Genomic DNA, 22515 nt, shown 5'->3' with positions numbered 1-22515 from the left:
CCAGAGCTTCCAAGGGGTGCCTCTGATTTCATGATGACTCTTTGCTTCTTGCCAGGGCATCTGGCCGGGGGTCTGCCTGCAGATCTTGTATTGTGTTGCCTAGAATTATATTTCAGGGAAGTAAAGTAGAGAAAGGCAAGCTAACTTCATTCCTCCTCAGCTGTTTCCTCAAATAGCATATTTTCTAGAGCTGCATTTGCGTGGGCCTCCATGGCACATCTTGGTTCCATAGAACTCGCTGGGCGTGGCCTGGTTTTGGCAGTTGTTGTGGATTGATGATGTCCTTTCTGAACTCTTGTGAAAAGACGCATGGCTGATCCTGATGTTCACTGCATTTTCATGTATGATTGACTGGGCAGAGAAAGGCATAAGAGTGTGAAGTCTCTGTCTTTGGAAACTTTCCTATCTATCTTTTGAAATGACTTTCAGTTTTCATTTAATCCTCAATAATACAGTAGCCATCTTCATTTGAGACATTTGAATGAAGACATGTTGCTTGACTGCCTGATGTCTTAGGTATTAGAATCAGCAGTTGAGTGTGTCTTCAGTAAAGTGTTAATTCTAGGGGAATGCTTACTGTTTTATTCCCAGTTTAGAACCCAACCCACTGTAAGGGTCACACCCTCAGCTACTGAACACAGCTGGTTTTTCATTGCAGTATTCAATGTGCAGCGCCAAAAGAAAAATGAATTGCTTCACAGGTGCATGTTTAAGTAAAGCTTTTGTGGAAGACCAAGTGATTGGTGAATGTCACTTTTTCCAGCAAAGGCCATGTTATCCATTTGTGTGCACACATGTGTTGGCAGCTTCTAATAATGGTATGATAGCACACAGGGCTATGTATTTCTGTGGTATGGCAGTGGCAGAACATGGCTCTTTCATAGTTATGTGGTTATACATTTGGACTCAAGTCCTAAGAAAATGGGTGTCTATGTTTTTAGTCTTAGACATGGGTGTACCCTACATTCAACTGGTACTTGCCTTGGCAGTGTCTATAGACTGGGAGAGAGGGGAAGTAAATGCTGAATTCACAACCCTAATTATCCATAAAACAGGATATTTTGTGCCCCGAGTTGGATGATATAGCAGTTTTGCAGCATGTTAACCTAGTAATATAAAAAGGTGTCTGTTTTAGCAATTAAATTCTAATTCTAAAAGCTGTGTTTTTAGATTTTAAGGTTTGGCTGAGAGCACTGCATGATGCATACAATCTGCATGGCTTTTTAAAAGTGGAAGCTAGCCTGATAAGGGGAGAGACTGAGTGAGGCAAGAGAGAAACTCATGTTGCTCAATATTAGCATTTTTCTTGTAGATTATTTTCCCACCACAACTTCCCCCCTTAAAAGCCAACTGGAAGAGGAAGAGATCTTTGTTTTAGGAACTGACACAAGACCAGTAGTGCTGCAGTAGTACACAGATGTTTGCAGTAGTGCTGCAAACATCTGTGTACTAAAGTATCTTTCTCCTGGAGGGAGTGGCAGAATGTGGATTCTGGCTGAACTCCCCGCTGAAGTGTCTTTCTGGCCTAGTTCTGTCTACTGTGGGAGGGAGTCCCAGTGCCGCTTTACTGCTGACAGAACTGGCATCGTGTGCAGTTCAGAACGGAAGATGAACAGGAAAAGGAGGGTCGTGTGTCACTCAGCAGTGATTCCTGTGGTTAAAACACAGAACATAGGAAAGGAAAGAGTAAGAGCAACACCAGCCAGTTTCCTTAGTAGAGCAGGAGTTCCACTTAATTTGTGAATGTACAGAAGTCCATCGCCTGAGGCTGTCCCACGAGCTTTTGGTGCCCACGCTGAACCTGTAACATCAGAGTTGGACTGGATTGGATTTGTGTACTTTTGGCAATTAAAATGTTTCAGTTATCATATTATTTTGCAAAGTATGGATTTAATAGATTTGGTTTGAAATGTGTACTGGATTGAAATTCTCCCCAATCCCTACCTGCCACTGGTTTATATTCTGCCAATAATGACATCTGCTCAATGGTCTGCAAGTTAGGAATGCAAATTACTTGAGTTATTAATTGACTTGCTAGGTGTGTACATACATGCACTTATGTACATACATTATGTACATACATACATACATTCAAACTTATGTTCTACTTCCCACCAAGGATTTTGTTCTCTGCCTTTTACTAGCTGGAAAAGTGTTCTGGGTGAGAAATAATAAACTCTATGCTCTGTTTTGCTCTTTGAAATTCATTTGTATCACTGAGTTATTTGAAGCTAGTAATAGCTTGTAGTGGTTAAATATCCCCACTCCATACAAAGTTATTCCTTTTGCTAGTAACCCCCCCCCCCACACACATTTTCTAGTGTAAAGTTGAATTATTTTTATTTATAGGGGGGGGGGGAGAGAATACCATTGTATTAATGAGAAAATCAAAGGAGCCTTGTTTAAAGGTTTAAGTCTGTGTCCTTGGCAAACAAGACACTTGGACTCTACATTTGAGTGTAAAGCTTGCTTGCCTGATTAAAACCCCGCGAGGCCCATGGCATATACTGTGTGTTCCGTAGCTATATGGTGGCATTTCCTCAATGGTACCTGCCTGGCCCCACTCCATGGGCTGGCTCCCATTGGACATTGGGGATCTCTTTTTTAAAAAAAACACATTTCTGCTTTTATTACGTACAACTTTTAATGTATACTTAAATAGGCCCTTTTCTTCATTGGAACTTGCTTTCTGGGCCATCGAGTCCAATTTCCCACGCAGCCTTTCACAGCCACTGTGTAAAGAAGGTGCAGGTAAACCCTTGGCTGCTCCATTGTCTTACATTTTTAATGCATGCGCTCACATTTTATTCTGAAGAACGGTGTCAGAATCCTGCTCAATCCCCCTTTCAAGTAAAATGTTTTTTCAGTGAGTTTTTATTCATTATGCAGTGTAAAACTACAAGTGTCATAGCAGTCTGTGCCATAGCTTATGAGGGCAGCTGTATTGAGCAACTTACCAGAGCACAGGGCATACTATTCTAGTTGAAGGGGCTTCCTCAAATTTAGGGTGTATCTGCTCCATGTCCAAGTGGGAGGGGGGCCTGGAGGCACCTGCATGGTCCTTGTGGACACTGTGGACATTTTGCACCTGGCTTTCAACCACCTGGGATCAAGGAAAGATTCCAGGGTGCCAGGATGGCAACTGACATCTCCACCACCTGGCAGCAAGTGGCTGGGAATCATTGGATCTGGACTGTTCTCTCACATTAATACTCCATCCTGTAGAATTCTATCAGTTATATTTTATCTGCACATTCAGAATGAATTTCTGGAGCCAAAATGCTTTTTCTGTGCAGTCTGAACAGGAGCAGTTGCCATTAAGAAAAAATATCGGAATAGGCCAATATATACATGTGGAATGTGACTTTTCCTCTTTGAGTTCTCAAAGCTCTTAACTGAGCTCAGTCTGTCATCTGAACTGGCCAGATATTTAACTGAGACTCAATCACAGTCAGCCCATCATTTGAAGAATAAGCCTTGAGAGCCATTTTGCCCCCAAATGGCAACTAGACATTCTGTTTGGGGACTGTAACCTTGCTTTAAGGAGCCTTTAGGAGTTTCTAACCCTGCTGTGGGGGATCTGCATCAGTGTAACCCTAACCATGCTGAAAATCTCTCTGAAAGTTGTGGAAGGTCATAGTGTGTGAGTTAAGGTGAAAGAGTTTTTAAAAAAGCATTTATGGGTCTGTAAACCATGATAATCACAGCTGTCTCCCAAACAGGCTCTTTCTCCCTTCTGGGGTCAGAAGTACATCTTGCTTTGAGGGCTGCATGTGACATAACAAAGGAACAAACAAAGCCCCAAATCGCAAAGTTAGCAATGGATATGAACTTCAAAGCAAGACTCCATGGTAAAACTGTGGAATAACAAGTAATTGAGAAGTTCAATACGTGTCATTTGGATCTCAATACAGATAATGGTTTCCTATCCTTCTACTGGTATTTAAACTTATACAACTACCTTGGCAATTCCTTAAATCATTTAAATTATAATTGAATTATTACTGGTGGTACTCTTTGATGTCATTGCCACTCAATCCCCAGTGCAGCTCTCATCAGCCTCAGGAAGCCTGGTAGTGCTCAGGGATGTTGCAGTCCAGCAGCATCTAGAAAGCCTCACAGCTACCTCTCTGGATGTTGATTATATGTGTGCCATTTGAGGCCTCCATGTAAGTTTCTCGTTTCTAGCATACACACTAAAAACAAGCAAACATTGGTATCTTTTTAATAGAACTTTGGGTCTAAATCCATGATGGTAATTAAATTCAAAGTGCAGCAATTATCATGGATAAGATGGAAGTTACATGTGGTTTCAACATCTATCCTGTGTTTGAGAGAAAGTTCTCACAATAAGTTGTGTCTTCCACATCAGAAGTCCCAACCTTCCCCTATTATTCACTCACAGGGAGAAATGCAGTGTGTGAATGGATGGATCGAGGATATGCTCTTGTGAACACAATGCCTACTTGAGGTGACTGGCGCGACAGTAAGGATTTCTCTTTGCAAGAATCCTTTTATTTTTAAAACTCTTATGCTAGTGAAAATACTGTGTGAATAATGAAATGCATTATATTTACTATATATATTTACTATACTATATTGATAATGCCTGATTAAATGGCAAGATCAGTTTCTATTGCTCACAAACTTCGTTTTCTAATGTTTATTTCTTCTTCATCTCAAGTATAAAACACACATATTGTATCCTAAGGGGGATAAAATGCATATTGAAGAGGAAAGCAGTGAACAATAAGAGTCAGAGTTACTCATAAGCTTCATTCTTTCACACCAAAATTGGTAACTATAATTGCCACAAATGGACATTCTGAAAATGCCAGCATTAATGATTTATTGCTCCATGTTGTCCCTTTGCAGAAAAGAGCATGTTCTGTATTTGTTTGTGCTTTCTAGAAAATGAAGTACATTACTTTTCCGTAGCACTGTATAATATTCACATTATTTGTTTATTTATATCTATCTAGATAATACACACACACACAAACACCCCTCTCTATATTTTAACTTTCAAAAACACCAAATTTAAAAACACCAAAAGAAACTCAATGCAGCTAACAAATCAAAGCATTACACAACTTTTAAAGCATATCTTGCAGTTCCTGTTCCTTGACACAGTCCTGAAACCAAACTAGTAACATCATGAACTAACCACAATAATAATTTCTAAAATAGCCATCAAATTAAAGCAGTGTTAACTGTAACCATCTAAAAGCTTATACACACACAGACACAGACACACACACACAGAGAGAGAGAGAGAGAGAGAGAGAGAGAGAGAGAGAAAAGGCACACATCCCACCTCCCCTTCCCTCCACCCCCCAGTTGTACAGCTTTCATACCAATCTCGACATACGACTAAATACCTGGTGACTCCCCTTCCACCCTTTTCCTGGTTTCTCTTCCCCCCCCAATTGCGTATTCAAAATTTTTAATCTTCGAATATCTTCTTTTATTAAATTCTATTAACTCCTATTCTGCTGGATTTACTCAAGACCTGCTAGGTGGTATTTACTTGTTTATACTGGTTCTTAAAATATTCAATAAACATCTTCCAGTCATCCTTATATTCTTTATCATCTTTTTCTCTTACCCTGTTCGTTATGCTTGCCAATTCAGCATATTCGAACATTTTAAACTGCCACTCTTCCTTGGTGGGTACTGTATTTGTTCCCACCTTTGTACCAATAAGATTCTAGCAGCAGTGGTGGCATATAATATTTTTTTGTTTTGATTTTTAGGGACTTCTGTTCTTACCATTCCCAAAAGGAATGCCTCGGGCTTTGGGGGGATTTTTTTTTAATATCTTTTTTAATGTATTGTAAATTACTTCCCAGAATTCCCTGATTACTTTACAGGACCACCACATGTGGGAAAAGGGTCCCTCTACTTCATTGCATTTACCTTTTTCTTTTTTCAACATTTTCACTAGTTTGGCAGGTGTTAAATAGCATGTTCTTGCTGGCTGACTAAAACAAAAGGGACCTGACATATCTCAGTTGGTAAAGTGTTCCACAGGCTGGGCATCGGAAAAAGCCCTGCCACCGGTTAACATCAGTCGTATTTCATGGGGTCAAGGGATCTGGAGATGATGACCAGAACATATGGAAGAAGGCAAGTATTTGCTGAACTGAACTGCCATCCCAAGATTGCAATGGCTTTGGAAATCAAGTTAAGATTCTAATATCTGGACCTTCCATTTTCCAATTGCTTGCAAAGAGCCCATTCCCTAATATTTCAAAATATTTGACTCACATAATATGTAGACTGGCTCCTATAATATGTAAACTGTTAATGCCTAGGAATGTTTGGACTCAGCCAATGTCACCCTGCCCTTTCTGAGCCAGAACAGCAATCTGCAGCATATTTATTGCATCTTGCAAAGTCAGTGGGTTATGGTTCTCTTTCTTAACCATACAAAAAGGAAAGAAAAATGGTTACAGCTTTCTCAATTCTGTAAATTAGTAAAAACAAAGAAAGAAGCAAGTTTGAAGCTTTTGAAAACAGCAAGCATATTAAGTATATCAATTTTCTAAAAAATGGAAACATCTTGCCATCTTGAAATTTGTGGTTTTTAATACAGGAGACTCCTGATTCCTTGCATAGATTACAAAATGCAGCTCTGCAGCAACAGAAATGTCTCACAGGGACAGGTAGATACCTAACCCAAATGCTGTATCCACGCTTGAGTAATCCAGAGACCTTGTCCTCCATTCTTGCTGCTTGGCTGTCCTGCACTGTTCAAATTACCTTTGTTTCTTCCAAGTAAGAAAAACAATTTTGCTAAAGTTGAGATATCGGTGCTAAAGTCTATGAAGCTACTGTTTTGTACCTGTGGCTTCTCTGGTCTAATCACTCTCCTTTGTGGGCCATGTTTCCCTAGCAAGCAGATACCATGCCTCTAGAATGCACATACTGTGGATCTAAATGCATTTTCTTCTCACCAGCATCAGTATCTTTGTGGCTTCCTAACAAGCTGACTATTTATCACATATATGAAGGGAAATGATGCTTTGCAGATCTGCTGCCAGCTGGCCATGAAGTATCCAGATGCTTGTAAACCTCAGGATTCAGTGAGAGTGGAATTCTTAGTCTTTGGAACTGGGTGTTCAGAGTCTGTTGCCCAGCCAGGAATCATTTCCTTGGGATAATCCATGCCAGAAGAAGAATGAAGGAGTAGCATGGCCAGTGCCAAACATTGGGGGATAACAGCAGCATTCTGGAACAAGGAAGAAATCCTGATCTGGACACATTCCTATACTGCTCACCCATCCATTGAGACTTCAGTCATTTCTGGGCAATTTGGATACATCTCTGGCTAAGATTGACAAGAACTGCATAGCCTAGTGCTGATGCAAGCTGGTGGGCGGGTGCTTGGACAGCGCAAGAGCTCAGAAGACCCTAAGCACTCTCGGAAGAAAGCAGGAATGCCACACATTCCAGAGGCCTTGGGAGACAAAGAGGAATGCAAGGTATTTCAGAGTGTTTTCTTTGTATTGTTTGTGGTAACTGGATTTTTGAGTTTGGGGATTGTAGGGACATTCATTAATTCTTCCTATACCCCTTTTATTTATGGGGTGAATGCAACCTTTCTAAGAGCTCCGTTTTTCCTTTCTTAGTTTTCACTTTATCTGTTTAAAAGCTGCCTCAGGCTGACGCGCAACAGTAAATGGAAGCACAATAAAACATCTGCAGGATCAGGTGTTCTGTTTGCAACTGTGGGCATCCAGAGGCCCCTGAGGAGCCCACCCTAAGGTTGCAAAGGACACCCACCCACTGCTGTTTGCCGAAGCACTGAGGTTCCATTTAGCTATCACAGATAATAGCTGTAGCATGCTATATGCTGAGTTCTATAAGTTGGTTGTGTTGCATGAAATACTACTTTTCTTTTCTTTCCTGCCCTGAACCTATTGCCATCATGGTAAGCCATAGTAAACAGTTACCTTGAATGCACAGATTGCTCCCACTTCACTACTCCTTGCTAGTGAGTGGGAGCAACAAACAGTGATACAGGATTTAGTTTGATATTCCAACTGGGGGTTGTGATTTTTTTTTTTTTTTTGCTCCAAACAAGCCACTTTGCAAAGTCAAGGTGTGTCGTTGACTTGCCAATTGTGGTTTGTATGAGCAAAACAAACCACAATCCATGGTGCATCTGTAATGTTAAATCAAGGGTTGTGGTTTGTTGCTGCCCATTGGCAGGGAGCAGCAATTTGCACATTCACAGTAAATCATTAATTTGGGGGTGAGCCTGTGTTTCTAGTATTATGAAAGGGAGAGAAAGTTCTCTGTATCTTCTTCAAACTAGTCACTTTTTTAAAATTGTCTACCATGCATGCGCCAATTCATCTTTTTTATAAAAGAGCTCCAAATGCTTTAGCCCTTTTTTGTGGTGCAAATTAGAAATGTAACCTGTATCCCAAATGTGATAGCACCTTAGATATCTGTAAAAGCTTTATGATGCATGTTTTGTTTTGTTTTCATTTCCTTTTCAATCCGTATCCTAATGACTCGTAACATTGCAGCTGGGGACAAGGATATAGAGAAGCATACACTTGCCTTCCATATGTGTATCTGGTCCTTCACGCCTCCCAAGTGGCAGGCGCCCTCCTTATCCCTGAAACTGCTCTTTAAATTCCCCCAAGTCCCAAAAGGGGTATATATGTGTGAGGGATGCACATTTCAAAGGGAAATGCACCCCCACCTCTCTTTTTTGAGCTTGAAAGAAGCTCTTGGGTCTTAAGGCGCACGGGTGTAGCCAGGATATTTGTTGGAGGGGCAGGCCTTTTATTAGGGGGGCAGAACCTCAGTTTGTTATGCATTTTTATTGAATTTTACTTATTTAGGGGGCAGCTGCCCCCATGCCCCCCCCCGGCTATGCCCATGGCCCTGGGCCACCTCTGAAGAGGGAACTCCACGAAGGAGGGAGGAGAGCATGTTCAGAATGTGGGCATGTACTCTCTATGGATCTGACCAGTGAGCCAGGGTTGGGATTCAGATTAGGGTCTCTGGATTTGGGTGTGGATTTGGGATTTAGGTGGGCATTGGCTTGTTCCCTATGCTGTCAAACCTATGTGGCTACGCAGTGTCACCAGCTATCATTCCTATCCATTAAGATGGGCTGGGGAGCAGCTTCCCCAATTTCATTCGAGAGAGCTGGTAGTGGGAGCCAGGCCTTTTCAGAAGCTCCTACACTTCCATAGAATTTCTTCTCCAGTGATAGCTGCAGATGCCCAACCCTCTTTTAGTTCAGAAAGTTATTAGCATTCTGGGGGAATATTTTAATTCTTAATTTTACTGCTGGTTAAATATTATATGCTGAAGGAGACTCTTGAGAGTCCCATGGACTGCAAGAAGATCAAACTGATACATTCTTAAGGAAATCAGCCCTGAGTGCTCACTGGAATGAGGATCCAGTACTTTGGCCACCTCATGAGAAGAGAAGACTCCCTGGAAAAGACCCTGATGCTGGGAAAGATGGAGGGCACAAGAAGAAGGGGACGACAGAGGACGAGATGGTGGGACAGTGTTCTTGAAGCTACGAACATGAGTTTGACCAAACTGTGGGAGGCAGTGGAAGACAGGCGTGCCTGGCGTGCTCTGGTCCATGGGGTCACGAAGAGTCGGACACGACTAAATGACTAAACAACAACAACAACAAATATTATAAACACCCAAACACAATTTTTAAAATGTAATTGGTACTCTTTCTCAGGTAGTTGAAGACCAGCAGCAAAGAATTGAGCCAAAGCAAGGCCACTGAGAAACAAGTGGGAGATGCCAGCATTCTCTAGTGAACCTCACAGTATTCACAAGGCAATACCTTTTTTAAAACACAAAAGGGACCAGCCTTCCTCCCTACCTCCTCCCCCCCCCTTAAAAAAGAGAGCCCAATGAGGACTTAGTCGCCTCCAGGAGCCATAAAATATTGAGTGTCAGTTTGAAAAGAGAAATGGACTAAGAGAGGGAAAGGGACTGAGCCGGCCGGCTGGAGCCCCATCGAGGGCAAGGCTGGTTGCTGGCAGCCTGAGAAGCACAGCTCCCCCATTAAAGGGAGAGGAAGCAGGGCAGCATTTTGTTTCAGGTGTCATGTGGGGGATCTAGCTATCAGTGTTTGATTGTAACTTCTATATTTACCTCTTGGACTTTTTTGTAAGTAAAACGGCCTGTTTGGCAGCATACTAAGTTTAAAGCACTACTTTATGCGCAGTGCACTTTTTAAATGGCCAAGGTATGGAAGCAAGGAGTATCGGCTGTCAGGAGGATTTGGTTTTAACCCCCTTTTCTGGCCTTATCTCTGTGCCCTTAGAGTACACTACTGGAATAAAATGCATGTTGCGTAGTATACTCCTACCACGCGGACGCATCACAGCATTTGCCAGACCAGCCATTTGTGTGCAGGGATTCTGTGTCTGGACTTCACTTTAATTTACAGGCCTCCCTCCAGCTGATCTACTGAAACTGTTGCCAAGTAGGCAGATTCAAGGCCAGCCAGCCAACTGCAGGGTAGTATCATCAGGGGGTTTGGACTGGGTGTCCATCAATATGCAGATGATACCCAGCTCTACCTTTCTTTCAAATCAGAACCAGTGAAGGCGGTGAAGGTCCTGTGTGAGTGCCTGGAGGCGGTTGGAGGATGGATGGCGGCTAATGGATTGAAGTTGAATCCTGACAAGACAGAAGTACTGTTTTTGGGGGACAGGGGGCGGGCTGGTGTGGAGGACTCCCTGGTCCTGAATGGGGTAACTGTGCCCCTGAAGGACCAGGTGCGCAGCCTGGGAGTCATTTTGGACTCACAGCTGTCCATGGAGGCACAGGTCAATTCTGTATCCAGGGCAGCTGTCTACCAACTCCACCTGGTACGCAGGCTGAGACCCTACCTGCCCGCTGACTGTCTGGCCAGAGTGGTGCATGCTCTAGTTATCTCCCGCTTGGACTACTGCAATGCGCTCTACGTGGGGCTACCTTTGAAGGTGACTCGGAAACTACAACTAATCCAGAATGCGGCAGCTAGACTGGTGACTGGGGGCGGCCGCCGAGACCACATAACACCAGTCTTGAAAGACCTACATTGGCTCCCAGTACGTTTCCGAGCACAATTCAAAGTGTTGGTGTTGACCTTTAAAGCCCTAAACGGCTTCGGCCCAGTATACCTGAAGGAGCGTCTCCACCCCCATCGTTCTGCCCGGACACTGAGGTCCAGTGTCGAGGGCCTTCTGGCGGTTCCCTCATTGCGAGAAGCGAAGCTACAGGGAACCAGGCAGAGGGCCTTTTCGGTGGTGGCGCCCGCCCTGTGGAATGCCCTCCCATCAGATGTCAAGGTGATGGACAACTACCTGACATTCAGAAAACATCTTAAGGCGGCCCTATTCAGGGAAGCTTTTAATGTATGATATTTTAGTGTTTTTTGGTTTCTGTGGAAGCCGCCCAGAGTGGCTGGGGAAACCCAGCCAGGTGGGCGGGGTACAAATAATAAATTATTATATTATTATTATAGTAAAGTACATACAAGACAAACAACTGACCTTCTTCGGCAGTAATTTACCTCAGGCCACTGGCATAATCTCTGTAAGTTTTAGGAACAGCAGTGTTCCATCGCTGTACTGTACTCAAGTTTGTGAGTACAGTATGGCTAATTCTTGCTCTGCCCCTAGAGAACATTATACTCCAGGGTCTGGATGTGTTTGGTTTCCATCCATAGAAGTAGAGCTCTGTAGCTCTGTTTTTTATTTTCTTCCAGAGCAGGGCTAAGACAACATGGAGCTTTCCAGGTGTCGCTGAGCTCCAGTACCCAGCATCTCTGACCATCGGCCATGTTGCTTGGGTCTGGCAAGAGCTGGAGTCCAAGACCATCTGGAGAGCCACACGTTTCCCCATCTGTGCTCTATCTTGAGCTCTTGGTCAACAGTGTTTCCTGGCAAAATTCAGGACCGTTGTTAACTTGCTCCCTGTCTTCCGCTCCCCATTTCTGTTTCCACCTAGGACCCATTTTCCCTCTGCAGAAGCTGAACTCTCAGAGCAACTGACACCTTGCTTACCAAGCTGCTATGGGCAAGAAGGTGAATGCAAGTTGTTTTATTTTATTGGATTTTCTGCTACTCTGTGGGCACTATTAACAATCCTGTTAACTGCCTCCATTTCTCATCCTAGAAACCACTGTTATACCAGAAACGGTTTGGAAGGGAAGCCAAATAGCTGGGCGCTTGTCACAATGAGAAGCAAAGGTTGGCTGTGATGGCAAGTTCAGTAGAATGAAATAGAAAACTCTGCTCTTAAATCTTCAGAGAATATGGCAGGAACAGTTTGGCAGACTTCTACATTCATGAAGGCATCTAGATAAGCTTTCTTGTATAAGCTAGAGGAAAGCAATGTGTTGCCAGAATCTATCCAACATTGTATCTAAAAGAGGTGTCAGCAGCAGGAGTTTCACAGGACTCTAATGAAAACAGATGCACTTTTACCTCCTGACACTGGTGTGGATGTAGGATTCACCACCTCCCTAGAAATTCAGGCAGGTACAGAATGGTCACTGGGCTGCTGCATCCTGTCTGTTTGTGCTTTCTCATGGCTTTCCTTTCTTCTCAAGGAGCAAAGAGTGAACTTCCCAGGAAGTAAATATGGTAGCACCTGCTTTTTGCACCTGACCCATGTAATCGTATTTTTCTAAATAAATTTTTTTTGGTACTGGTCATCTCTGTGAATCTGTTACAGATACTGCTCTACTACATCATATCTCAAAACTCATATTGCTAATACATTTGTCTTTTGAAATTATCCTTCTGCCACTTCACATGAAAACCACCATTGTTAAATATATAAATGGTCACTAACACCAGGCAGCCACCCACCCTGGTTTCTGACCTCAGCAATGTTATTCTCTCCACCTACCATTTCCGTACAATGAAGATGTCCTTATTAATAATGGCTTATTTCATATTTGCAGAAATATTTCTGTATACTGCATTTCCACATGGCACTACTAGAGTATCTAGGCATATTTTTTTGGACCTTCAAAGTCTGTCGTAATAGTTGTTTTCACAGATTTGCAGAGGGCAACAGACATATGAGACTGCCAGTTACTAATACCGTGGTACCTTGGTTTTCGACCGTCTTGGAAGTCTAACGTTTTGGTTTCTGAACACCCAAAACCTGGAAGTAACTGCTTTGGTTTTTGAACGCTTTTCAGAAGTCAAGCGTGCCATGTGGCTTCTGTATTGAGTTTCCTGGAAGTAAATGCTTCGGTTTTCGAACGTTTTGGAAGACAAACAGTCTTCCAGAACAGATTACGTTCGAAAACCAAGGCACCACTGTACTTGGTATTTAACCACTACCAGTCCCTCAATAATAACCCCATGTAGCACAATGAATACAGTTCTTTCCATGGGATTTGTATAAATCCATTCTTTTTGTATGTATATCCTTTGTACTGTGAGCTGAGGTCGGGCTTTTCCATTATGGTTTCCCTGCCCTCAGTAATCTGTTGCTCTGGTGGGACTCTGAAGTCTTTAGGTGGTGAGAAAAAGGGTTATTTTGTGAAGAAGAGGGAGGAGCAATCCAAAGGGCAGGGAAAGGAAGGCAATGTGTTTCCTTTGGCATTAGGGAATAGTGGTCCTCGGAGGCATGGCATTTTCATGCCGTGTGCACTTAGCCCACCATGAGTCCAGTGAACTTGCAGGTGCCTGGAATGCCCTGCTGTTTTGGGAAAAATCAGTGCCTAGCAGTGTCCATCCACTAACTCAGTCTGTTCTGTAGGGAAGGGATGGGGAAAGCTGTGGCCCTCCAGATGTCTGACTCCAAGCATGGCCAGCCTGCCCAATGGTCAGGGATGAAGAGAGTTATTGTCCAATAACATTCCTGTGTGGGAATACAACCACTTCCCGCTGTACAGTGGTACCTCGGGTTACATACGCTTCAGGTTACATACGCTTCAGGTTACAGACTCCGCTAATCCAGAAATAGTACCTCGGGTTAAGAACTTTGCTTCAGGATGAGAACAGAAATCGTGCTCCGGCGGCGCAGCAGCAGCAGTAGGAGGCCCAATTAACTAAAGTGGTGCTTCAGGTTAAGAACAGTTTCAGGTTAAGAACAGACCTCCGGAACGAATTAAGTACTTAACTTGAGGTACCAATGTATTGAAAAGCTGGAATATGTGCAGAGGAGGATGACCGAAATGACCAAGGGTCTGGAAACCAAGCCTTATAAGAAATGATTGGGGGAGTTAGGTATGTTTACCCTGGAAAGTGGAAATCTTTTTTAACTACCATCCCACAGTTGCCAGCAGGTCAATGAGGACTTAGGAAGAGAAGGGTAGTTTGTTTGCTTTGTGTTTCAGAGAATCCTGCTAGTCATAAAGAAGAGTACAGAAAATCCCCACAGCTCACATCCATTTTCCCTTAGCTGCTGTGAAGACCCACTTTATAAGCACCACAACAGAGGCGGAACTTGGATCATCGTATTTTCCTGGCGGTGGAGTTTGGTTAATACATGTGGGTTATTTAGAGTCTTTCTGTTGCCCATGTACATTCCTACAGAGCGAAGGCCAATACCCTGAGCCCTGACGATTTCCAGCCCATTGCTCACCCTGGCTCTCTCCACTGCCCCCCACCCACCCAAGGTGTGTGTGATTTCACCTATCTGCATATGCAGGAGTCAGGGTAAATCTGACACAGACGTCTTTCATTACGAGAAAAGTCTGCCATTCTTTCTTTAAAATAATATTGTGCTTCATTCTTGGATTCAGTTTGTCAGGGACATAATATTACTCTTCCCTCGAGCACAGCATAATGCGGGCTTACTTATTCTAGCAGAGGGCTTGTCGCATTCTGTCTAGCAAAATTTAGTCTTGGAGTTGTCCATAGAAAGTCGAGTGCCCAGAATTCAAAGGACATCTGCCTAAGGGCATTGTGTGCCCAGTCCTTGTTATTTTCCTTTGAAAGTGACCAGAAACCATGTTCATTCAGTAGAACTCCCTCCCAGATGAGATTAGACAGGGACCTTCCTTCTGGACTTCGGGCATATGACTAAGGTAGTGTTTGGTTTTATGATATATTCTGTTGTTTTATTGTCCCATTTTCTGTGGAATGTTTTTATGTATACTGTTAAGAAATGTGGTATATAAATGTCTTAAATCAATTGAAATTAAAATAAATGGTATTTGGGAGGAATTTTGATTATTGACTCTCAGGGAAGAAGAGCTTAAAATACACTGATGGCTATTCCCCCCCCCCCCCCATGCAGCAGTTAGTGGAAAGTGGCTGCGATCCTGCACCTACTGAGCTGGAAGTTATCCAGACTTGACTCAGTGGACTTACTTCTGAGTAGGCACGTATAGAGAGGATTGTGCTGTCATTTTGTAGGCGGGTGGAGTGCTTTGTAAGTGCTGTTAAGATCACCTAAATGGTCCTAGTGGTGACAAATGAAATGCTCAGAATCTGGTTTCTGAACATGTTATGCTGAAACAGGGTATTGGATCTGCATTGCAGCTTGTCTGAGTGGCCTGCCCTGTGAATGCTCTCTCTGTAATACAAATGGCGTTCCAGATCCGTGCAAGCTGTCACTATTTTTTGCTTCATCTGTTTGACTCCCAGGTTGGGCCCAAGTGTGGATACGGCTCCACAATATGCCTCTCAATACTTTGCCTTGGTTAGGTCAGCAGAAGAGAGGACTTGGATAGCAGAAATGTTCTGAGGTATCCCCAGGCGACCACTTTATGATGCTGTTTGAGAACACTTAAAAAAAAAAAATGCTTCTGCCTATAATAGTTGTCTGGCCACATAATGAGATGCCTTAGTTTTCTCCTTGATTTGTTAGCTGCTTCTGAAGCTAACAGTTCATCTTTTATAATCTTCTTCTTCTTCGGCGATCACTCGTAGCTGAGTAAGATTAAGATTGTCTTCCATAAACACGGTTTTAACAGTGAATCCGTAAGTGACTGTGGAGGCCAATTCTGGATCCACACGTCCTTCCACAGTGGGGACATTGGTTTCCGGGTGGGAGTTGATCACGGTGTGGATTTGCCAAGCGTGCCTTCCTCTTAGCATGTTTCTCCTTTGCATCCTGAGTTCGAGTGTCTTCAAAGTCCATGACACCTTTGGTAAAGGCTGTTCTCCAACTGGAGCACTTGTAGGCCAGTGTTTCCCAGTGTTCTCATCTTTTATAATACTACCATTATGAAATAATGGGAGGAATTCAACATCACGTGCAGGTGATCGTTCTGTCTAGGCAAGCGTTTTAACTTTCCAAATGGAGCAACCCCTCCTCTTTCCCTGCACACTGTTCTGGGGGTGCTCTGCCCCCCAATCCAATTGCAGGGAAAGGAGGGGGGAAGCCCCATTGCACAAGTAAGTGGGGGCCCTTGCACAGGGCTCCTGCTGATGGGACTCATGTGTTGAATCCCGCCCAATGATTAGACAATCATTCTCCTATTTCTAAGCCCTCAGAGATGCCTCATGGGGAATGAAGTTTAGATCCTTCCATATTTATTAATGTTGTGGTTTTTTGTCTTTTACCAGGTCTCCTAGCCTGCCAGTACATATTTGCATGGACACGCCTAACTATATTTCTCTTTAGCATGGATCAATATTAGTGAGTTTGCACCAGTGAGTCAGCACCATTGCTGCAACTGTGATATTTATTTCTAAATTAATAAAAGCTGAAGGGTGATAGCATGCCCATTGAGCAGCAGAAGCTGCTTTGTGGCCACTCCAGAAGCACAGGGGGTGGTGGGAAGGGTTAATGAAGCACTCCCAGGCAGGCGCTCCCACATTCTTAACTACTGTTGTGGAGATAGATGGCAGAGACTAAAGAGGAAAAGTGGCCTAAAGTGAACAATGAGGTGAAGTCTGAAAGATCCAGCTTTGCTTTGGGGAAATATTACTTTCAAAGTGTTATTTCCAATGTGTAATGTAATGCAATCTAGAGCCAGATTAGAGAAAAATTGGGAAACTAACAGACAGAGAAAAACAGGAAAGGTGAGATGCAGCGGTTGGGTAAGGAAAACAAAAATAGGGTGATGATTCAAGTTTTAGGCCTTCTGGCTGTAACAGGTGGGGGCTCCATCACAAAGGGGGAAAAAGCACACAGAATCCTTCTCCAATGTTATTTTGCTCACACTTTGTAGAAATGAATCTCTTCAGGCAGTGGTGAGGGGCCAGCAGTGCAGCCCTTGCACCAAAGTATGACTTTGTTTTGAATTCTCTGAACCCTACGAAATTGGTTCAGAAATAGAAAGGCACTGGCTGGTACCTCTCTCCACAGAGGGTTCCTGTCTAGTCCCGAAAGAAAACAATAAATGTGGCTTGGAAGCTGGGAAATGAGGTGAGAGAGAAGGTAAGGGGAGTCTAGCTAAAGCCTAGCTCACAGAAGGAAGGAGCCTGCTCCTGAGGCTCATCCTGGAAAGAAGAGTCTGTGTAGCCCTTGCAAAGCAGCAGAAAGACTGAAATGTGGAGAAGCTTGGATCAGCTTGTGCGCAAGGACTGGACCAGAGCGGTGGGTAGCAACTTCAAGAAGGAGGTGGGGTGCCTTGTGCACCCATTTATGTGGAGAAAACCAGACCGGACTGCCTCACCCTGATTGTATGTTTGGGGAGGGGGGCTTTTTTCACAAAGGCTCCAGGCTTGTACCTAAGTGATATTTCACATCAATAGATACCAGTGGCGTGTTCCTGGGACATCCTGAGTTCATTAACTGCCATGCCACAGGGTGAAAGCCCAGCCATAAAGGTGTGTTTTCTTAATCCATTTTTAGCAAGATACCATGGTCTTTACTGAAAAGGCATGAAGGCTTCCTGTAATGTAAAAATGAATACTCCAGACCTAATTAACCCTTGCTGAAAGGGGATGGACATGGACTTCTCAGAACACACTTAATTTAATTTGGATGAGAGTATTTACTCTCAGTGGGAGATACCCACAATTCAGCCAGTTATTTGTTGCATTAGATGTGGCACTGGATTGAATTGGGGGAATGTGCAGCTTCCTGCTTGTGACCATCATGTGCTGGGATCCTTGCTGACTCATCCAAGAGGGGTGTTCTGTGTCCACCACAATGATGCTCATCACTCAGGGCAAAGCCTGATGACGCAGGGAGTCTGGGGTGGGGGAATCCACAATTCCTGCTGAACCAAGCTTCTCAGTAACAGTGCCTCTCATTTTGCTTCTTCGGTTTATCACCTCTCTGAGCACGTGGGCTCAAAGCTGCTATAGTCATCCTTCAGCTTTAAAACCATTTTCACTCATAAATACAATATATTTAGGGGGTTTCATGTTGGAGTTCAATGAAACATCCACCAATCCCCATTTCATTTCTCCTGGGACTCGATAGGACTTTCAGAGTTGGATAACAACCTGCCCTTTGCTGTTATTGTTAAGAATCTGTTTTCTACTTCATTTATACCTAGTGATGCTTTTTCTCTCACACAATCTGCTTATATTGGCATGACTGGCAAGTCTGGGGTTTCAGTTAGGCTACAGCATGATGTCTGAGGCAGCTCCAGGATTCCTAATAGTCACAGTTTGCATTTTGTGGTTTGGTTTTGCTTTGCTTTTGGAAAACAAGTTTCCAGCCCATGGGGTTCTAGAGTTGTATTTGAGAATATGCCATCGTCTGAATTCAGTGATCCTTTGTGGATACAGGGACACCGTGATGCACACACCCAGCTTGACAGGGAAGAAGGTGTGGCTCTGTGCACAAACCCCTTTACCTGATTTTCTTCCCAGCATCTCCTCATGCCATTGAACCTCCTCATGCCATTGAAATTAATTGGAAAGTCCACATGTGCTGAAGCTCCGAGTGCACATTGCTGTGCCGACGCAGCTCTGAAACGGCACAGGTAACGTAAGCAACTCTTTTGCCCTCTGCAAGTTTTCTCTGCCCTTAAAAATCAACAACTTCTTGCCTAACTTCTACATGTGTTCATTTGTTCAGAAAAATAAGCAAACGTGCATATGTACGTAGTCTGATTTGCATAACTTATACTGAGAGCAGAATATGAAGTTTCCTGATACAAATCAGTATCTTGCTTTGCCGCAGAATCTGGACAGTTCAGGCCTAAGTAGGAGCAGTCTCTTTGTACAGGTTTAGCTTGCTGCTCACAGAGAGGCTAAAATGTTATTTTGAGATCTTGTTAAATGTTGAGTTTGGAAGGATTGGAAGCAGCGAGTGGATATGGATATCTGGCAGGTTATATCATCACAGATTCATAATGTTAATGTTAGTGTCTCTGAGAACAGTCTGTAGGAGTAAAAGCTATTCCTAATGGTTGTTTGCTTCCCGTAAATGGTTTGGGTAGCATTTGTCATTAGTTATGTGCTTTGACACCCTCAATCACATCTGTCCTTGTTGATGTGTCAAAGGTGATTGGTGGGGAGGGGGAGGGGGCAGTTCAATTTACTTAATCAAATCCTCCAGGGCAATAGATAGAGCAGATTTATTTTTCTCTATTTAGTTGGGATATGGAATCCTTTTTAGTCTCATTCCTCACAGCTACGGTTGACTTTATTAAGATGCCAAGTGAGGAACAGTCAACCAGCTCATAAATACAGAAATAATTAATCACATCTACATCTTACACGCAGCTGGTGCACATGAAAGAGATGCTGGGAAGAAAATCAGCACAGGTTTGTAGAGATGATTCATAGAAAACTAAGCTCTCCTTGTTCGCAATCTTTGGCTGGCACTGCATGGCATCCATCCAAGTGGAATGTTCGGAAGACCTTACAGTAAATGATATTCTGACCAACATTCCATTCCACTTCTGTGTTTAACAACAAAACCCATTCATTTTTGGCAGTGATTGAGGAAAATATCTCACTGTTTGGGTGAGTGCTCCAAACAAAACAAGTCAATAGAGCATGGAAGGATTTAGAAGTTTGACTTTCTTGGTAGCTGCCACATATGTGAGGGTCAACTAACTATTGCAGTGTCCCAAGCACAGTTTTGAGGGCCATCTTTCTGGGATACATCTATAATCCCCCCTTTAGCACATTTAACTTAGAATTCCTGTGCATATTTGCTCCAAAGGAAGTCTCAGTGGGGAGGTGTGTGCAGAGCATTGCAGTCTGAGAACTACAATAGATGTTTCCTTCCATCAGCCACATATCAGTGCCCAGCTATGCACACTTAAGTTCCATAGAAATCGCAGGGGCAGACATAGTCCATAACTCTGCGCTGAATAATTGCTGTATTGTTTTAAAGGGACGGCTTTATCATATATTTTAATGAAGAATTTTTATTATTTTAATATAAGTGTAGCTGGTTTTTATACTTTGTGAACCACTTGGGCACCTATTTTGGCATTAGTGGTATATACTTTAATTAATTAATAGGCCTGTCTGTTTGGATCAAGTTTCATGTACTACACTGGAGTACAGTGTTGGAGCATTCTATCAGCTATATTATTTGGCTAGTTTCACATCTTTGAATCTGAGAAGTGCATCTCACAATATTCTTAATATGTACAGAATTTTGAAATGTTGAAGATGCTCCTGTATGGGATGTGAGAAATTGTGTCATGGTGATAACAATGCTACTGAAATCTATGACTGTTAGTTTATTGCATGAGTGTTCTGACATTATGGTTATTATTTTGTCCACACTAGGTGAGCTGCTTTTTTAGGTCTCCTGTTCTCAAGCTTTTAGCTTAATATTTTTTCCAGGGCTGGATATATAGACCCAAAGGTTCCTGGGACAGGAAAAACTTTGCATCCAATCCTGGATTGTCCTCCTGTATATAATTAATTGTTACTATTTTTTATACAGTATACCACTTACATGCCAGAATGACTTCTAAGTGCTTTACAACTATAAAATCAATCATAAGATCCACACATAATTAAAACACACTTTAAGGATTCCAGCAAGGCATTAAAACATCCTTAATTAAAATGTACAACAACCCAGGCAAGTGAAAAAGTACGACAATTGAAACAGTGAAAGCACAGTTGAAACAATGAGATCAGAAGTTTAGTTCTTGGGAATGATTGCTGGAGCTGATCTGTGTTCAGGAGCCACCAGAATGGTCACCCTAATGATTGAGGGCATCCCACAACATGGGGGCCACCAGTGGAAAAGCCCATCTTGGCATTACCACGAACTGAGAAGCCTCAGTGTGAGCCAGTGTGGTGTAGTGGTGAAGAGCGGTGGACTCGTAATCTGGTGAACGGGGTTCGCGTCTCCGCTCCTCCACATGCAGCTGCTGGGTGACCTTGGGCCAGTCACACTTCTCTGCAGTCTCTCAGCCCCACTCACCTCACAGAGTGTTTGTTGCGAGGGAGGAAGGGAAAGGAGGTTGTGAGCCGCTTTGAGACTCCTTCGGGGAGTGATAAAGCGGGATATCAAATCCAAACTCTTCTTCTTCTTCTTCAGGCGGCGGCAAAACTAACTGGCTTCCATTAACTGAATGCAGTGCTCTTACTGGGCAGAGGAGGGGAAGAGGGAATTTCATGTAACTGGGCCAGAGTTATTTAGGGCTTTGCATGTCAGCAGCAGAACCTTAAAACTGCCCCAGTTGCGTGGCATGTGCCTGATCAGAAGTGTCACTCGTCACCTAGTGTCCACTGCAGAAGTCCAGAGGTGAGGTTCCCGACACGTGTCCCAGCGGCCAGAAAAGGGTGCAGCTGATGCACAAGACAAGGGGCTTCACCACAGAGGCTGCCTGGGCCTCCATGGGCAAATATGGTCCCAAGAGCTCCCTGAAGCAGGATACCTGTCCTTTCAGGGGGAGTGCAACATCTCCCAGAAAAGGCAGACTCCTCAATTCTCAGGCTTCTGAACCACTTACGCAAAGTGTCTCTGTCTAAGCAGAATCCAGCTCCAGTCTGCTGACCTTCATCCTCTCCATCGCTGCATCCAGCCACTGGTTCAGCTTATGCCTATTGGATTTAATAGAAAAACTGTGTGTCATCAGCATACCAATGTCACTGTGCCCCAAACCTCCTGAAGGGATCTCCCAGAAGCTTCATTGGCTAAATAGTTTGCAGCACCCTGCTCCCCAGCTGCCCAAATGTAGACAGGTAGTTCCCCAGGGCTATTCTCTGGAACCAGCCATGCAGGTAGGAGCAAAGCTACAGTAGCCCAGTGGCTCCATCTCCAAAGCAATGGAGGTGGCAATGGCACCCAAAGTCCCCAAGAGACCCAAGAGCAGCAGTCGGATTGCCCTCTCCTTGAAGGAGGAGCAGGGCATGAACCCTGAGGGGAAGGAGTCCAGAGAATGTGCTTCCTTCCTGAAGCAGATCTGCCACTGCACCCCTGAGCCCCTTACCTTGTCCCCAGAGGAGATGTCAGAGGCCTCAGGGTCCAGCAAGGGCTTTTGCAAGAGCAAGCATAGAGGACAAGCCCCCCTCGTGGCAATCCATAATGTGGATGGGTTGCTCTTCTTGGAGGAGTTATCATGGACTCAGCTTGTTCATGTTTTCTTTGAAGACCTAACAGTGTCTGCATTTGGAGTGTCTGACCAAAGTTGACTCATACTTGTCTTTATTTTTAATAATATATATTTGCAGG

The 22515-nt window shown here is 43.6% G+C and overlaps 2 protein-coding genes and 1 long non-coding RNA gene across 7 annotated transcripts in view; 2 read left to right on the top strand and 1 right to left on the bottom strand.

Moving 5' to 3' along the window:
* Positions 1 to 22515, top strand: part of KLF9 (KLF transcription factor 9) — a 30324-nt gene that overhangs the window by 1607 nt on the left and 6202 nt on the right. The window lies entirely within an intron of this gene.
* Positions 1431 to 12697, top strand: LOC310688496. 5 transcript variants are annotated; one of them, XR_014516954.1, is made up of 5 exons: positions 1431 to 3851; positions 4406 to 4486; positions 5948 to 7487; positions 11998 to 12074; positions 12166 to 12697. It is a non-coding gene; the product is annotated as an uncharacterized lncRNA (long non-coding RNA). The 5 variants fall into 5 exon arrangements; XR_014516955.1 differs by having other exon boundaries at positions 1431 to 3871; XR_014516956.1 differs by having other exon boundaries at positions 1431 to 3939.
* SMC5 (structural maintenance of chromosomes 5) overlaps positions 21563 to 22515 on the bottom strand; it is a 71318-nt gene continuing 70365 nt past the window's right edge. Inside the window, exon 25 of the mRNA XM_083464806.1 lies at positions 21563 to 21884. The gene's annotated coding sequence lies outside the window, so the exon portion shown is untranslated. The remainder of the gene's footprint in view (positions 21885 to 22515) is intronic.

Source organism: Podarcis liolepis, assembly GCF_965112155.1.
Source record: "Podarcis liolepis genome assembly, chromosome: 11".
In the NCBI taxonomy this organism is placed as follows: Eukaryota; Metazoa; Chordata; class Lepidosauria; order Squamata; family Lacertidae; genus Podarcis; species Podarcis liolepis.
Note: the sequence above shows the minus strand (reverse complement) of the source record. Positions and strands in the feature narration are given on the sequence as shown.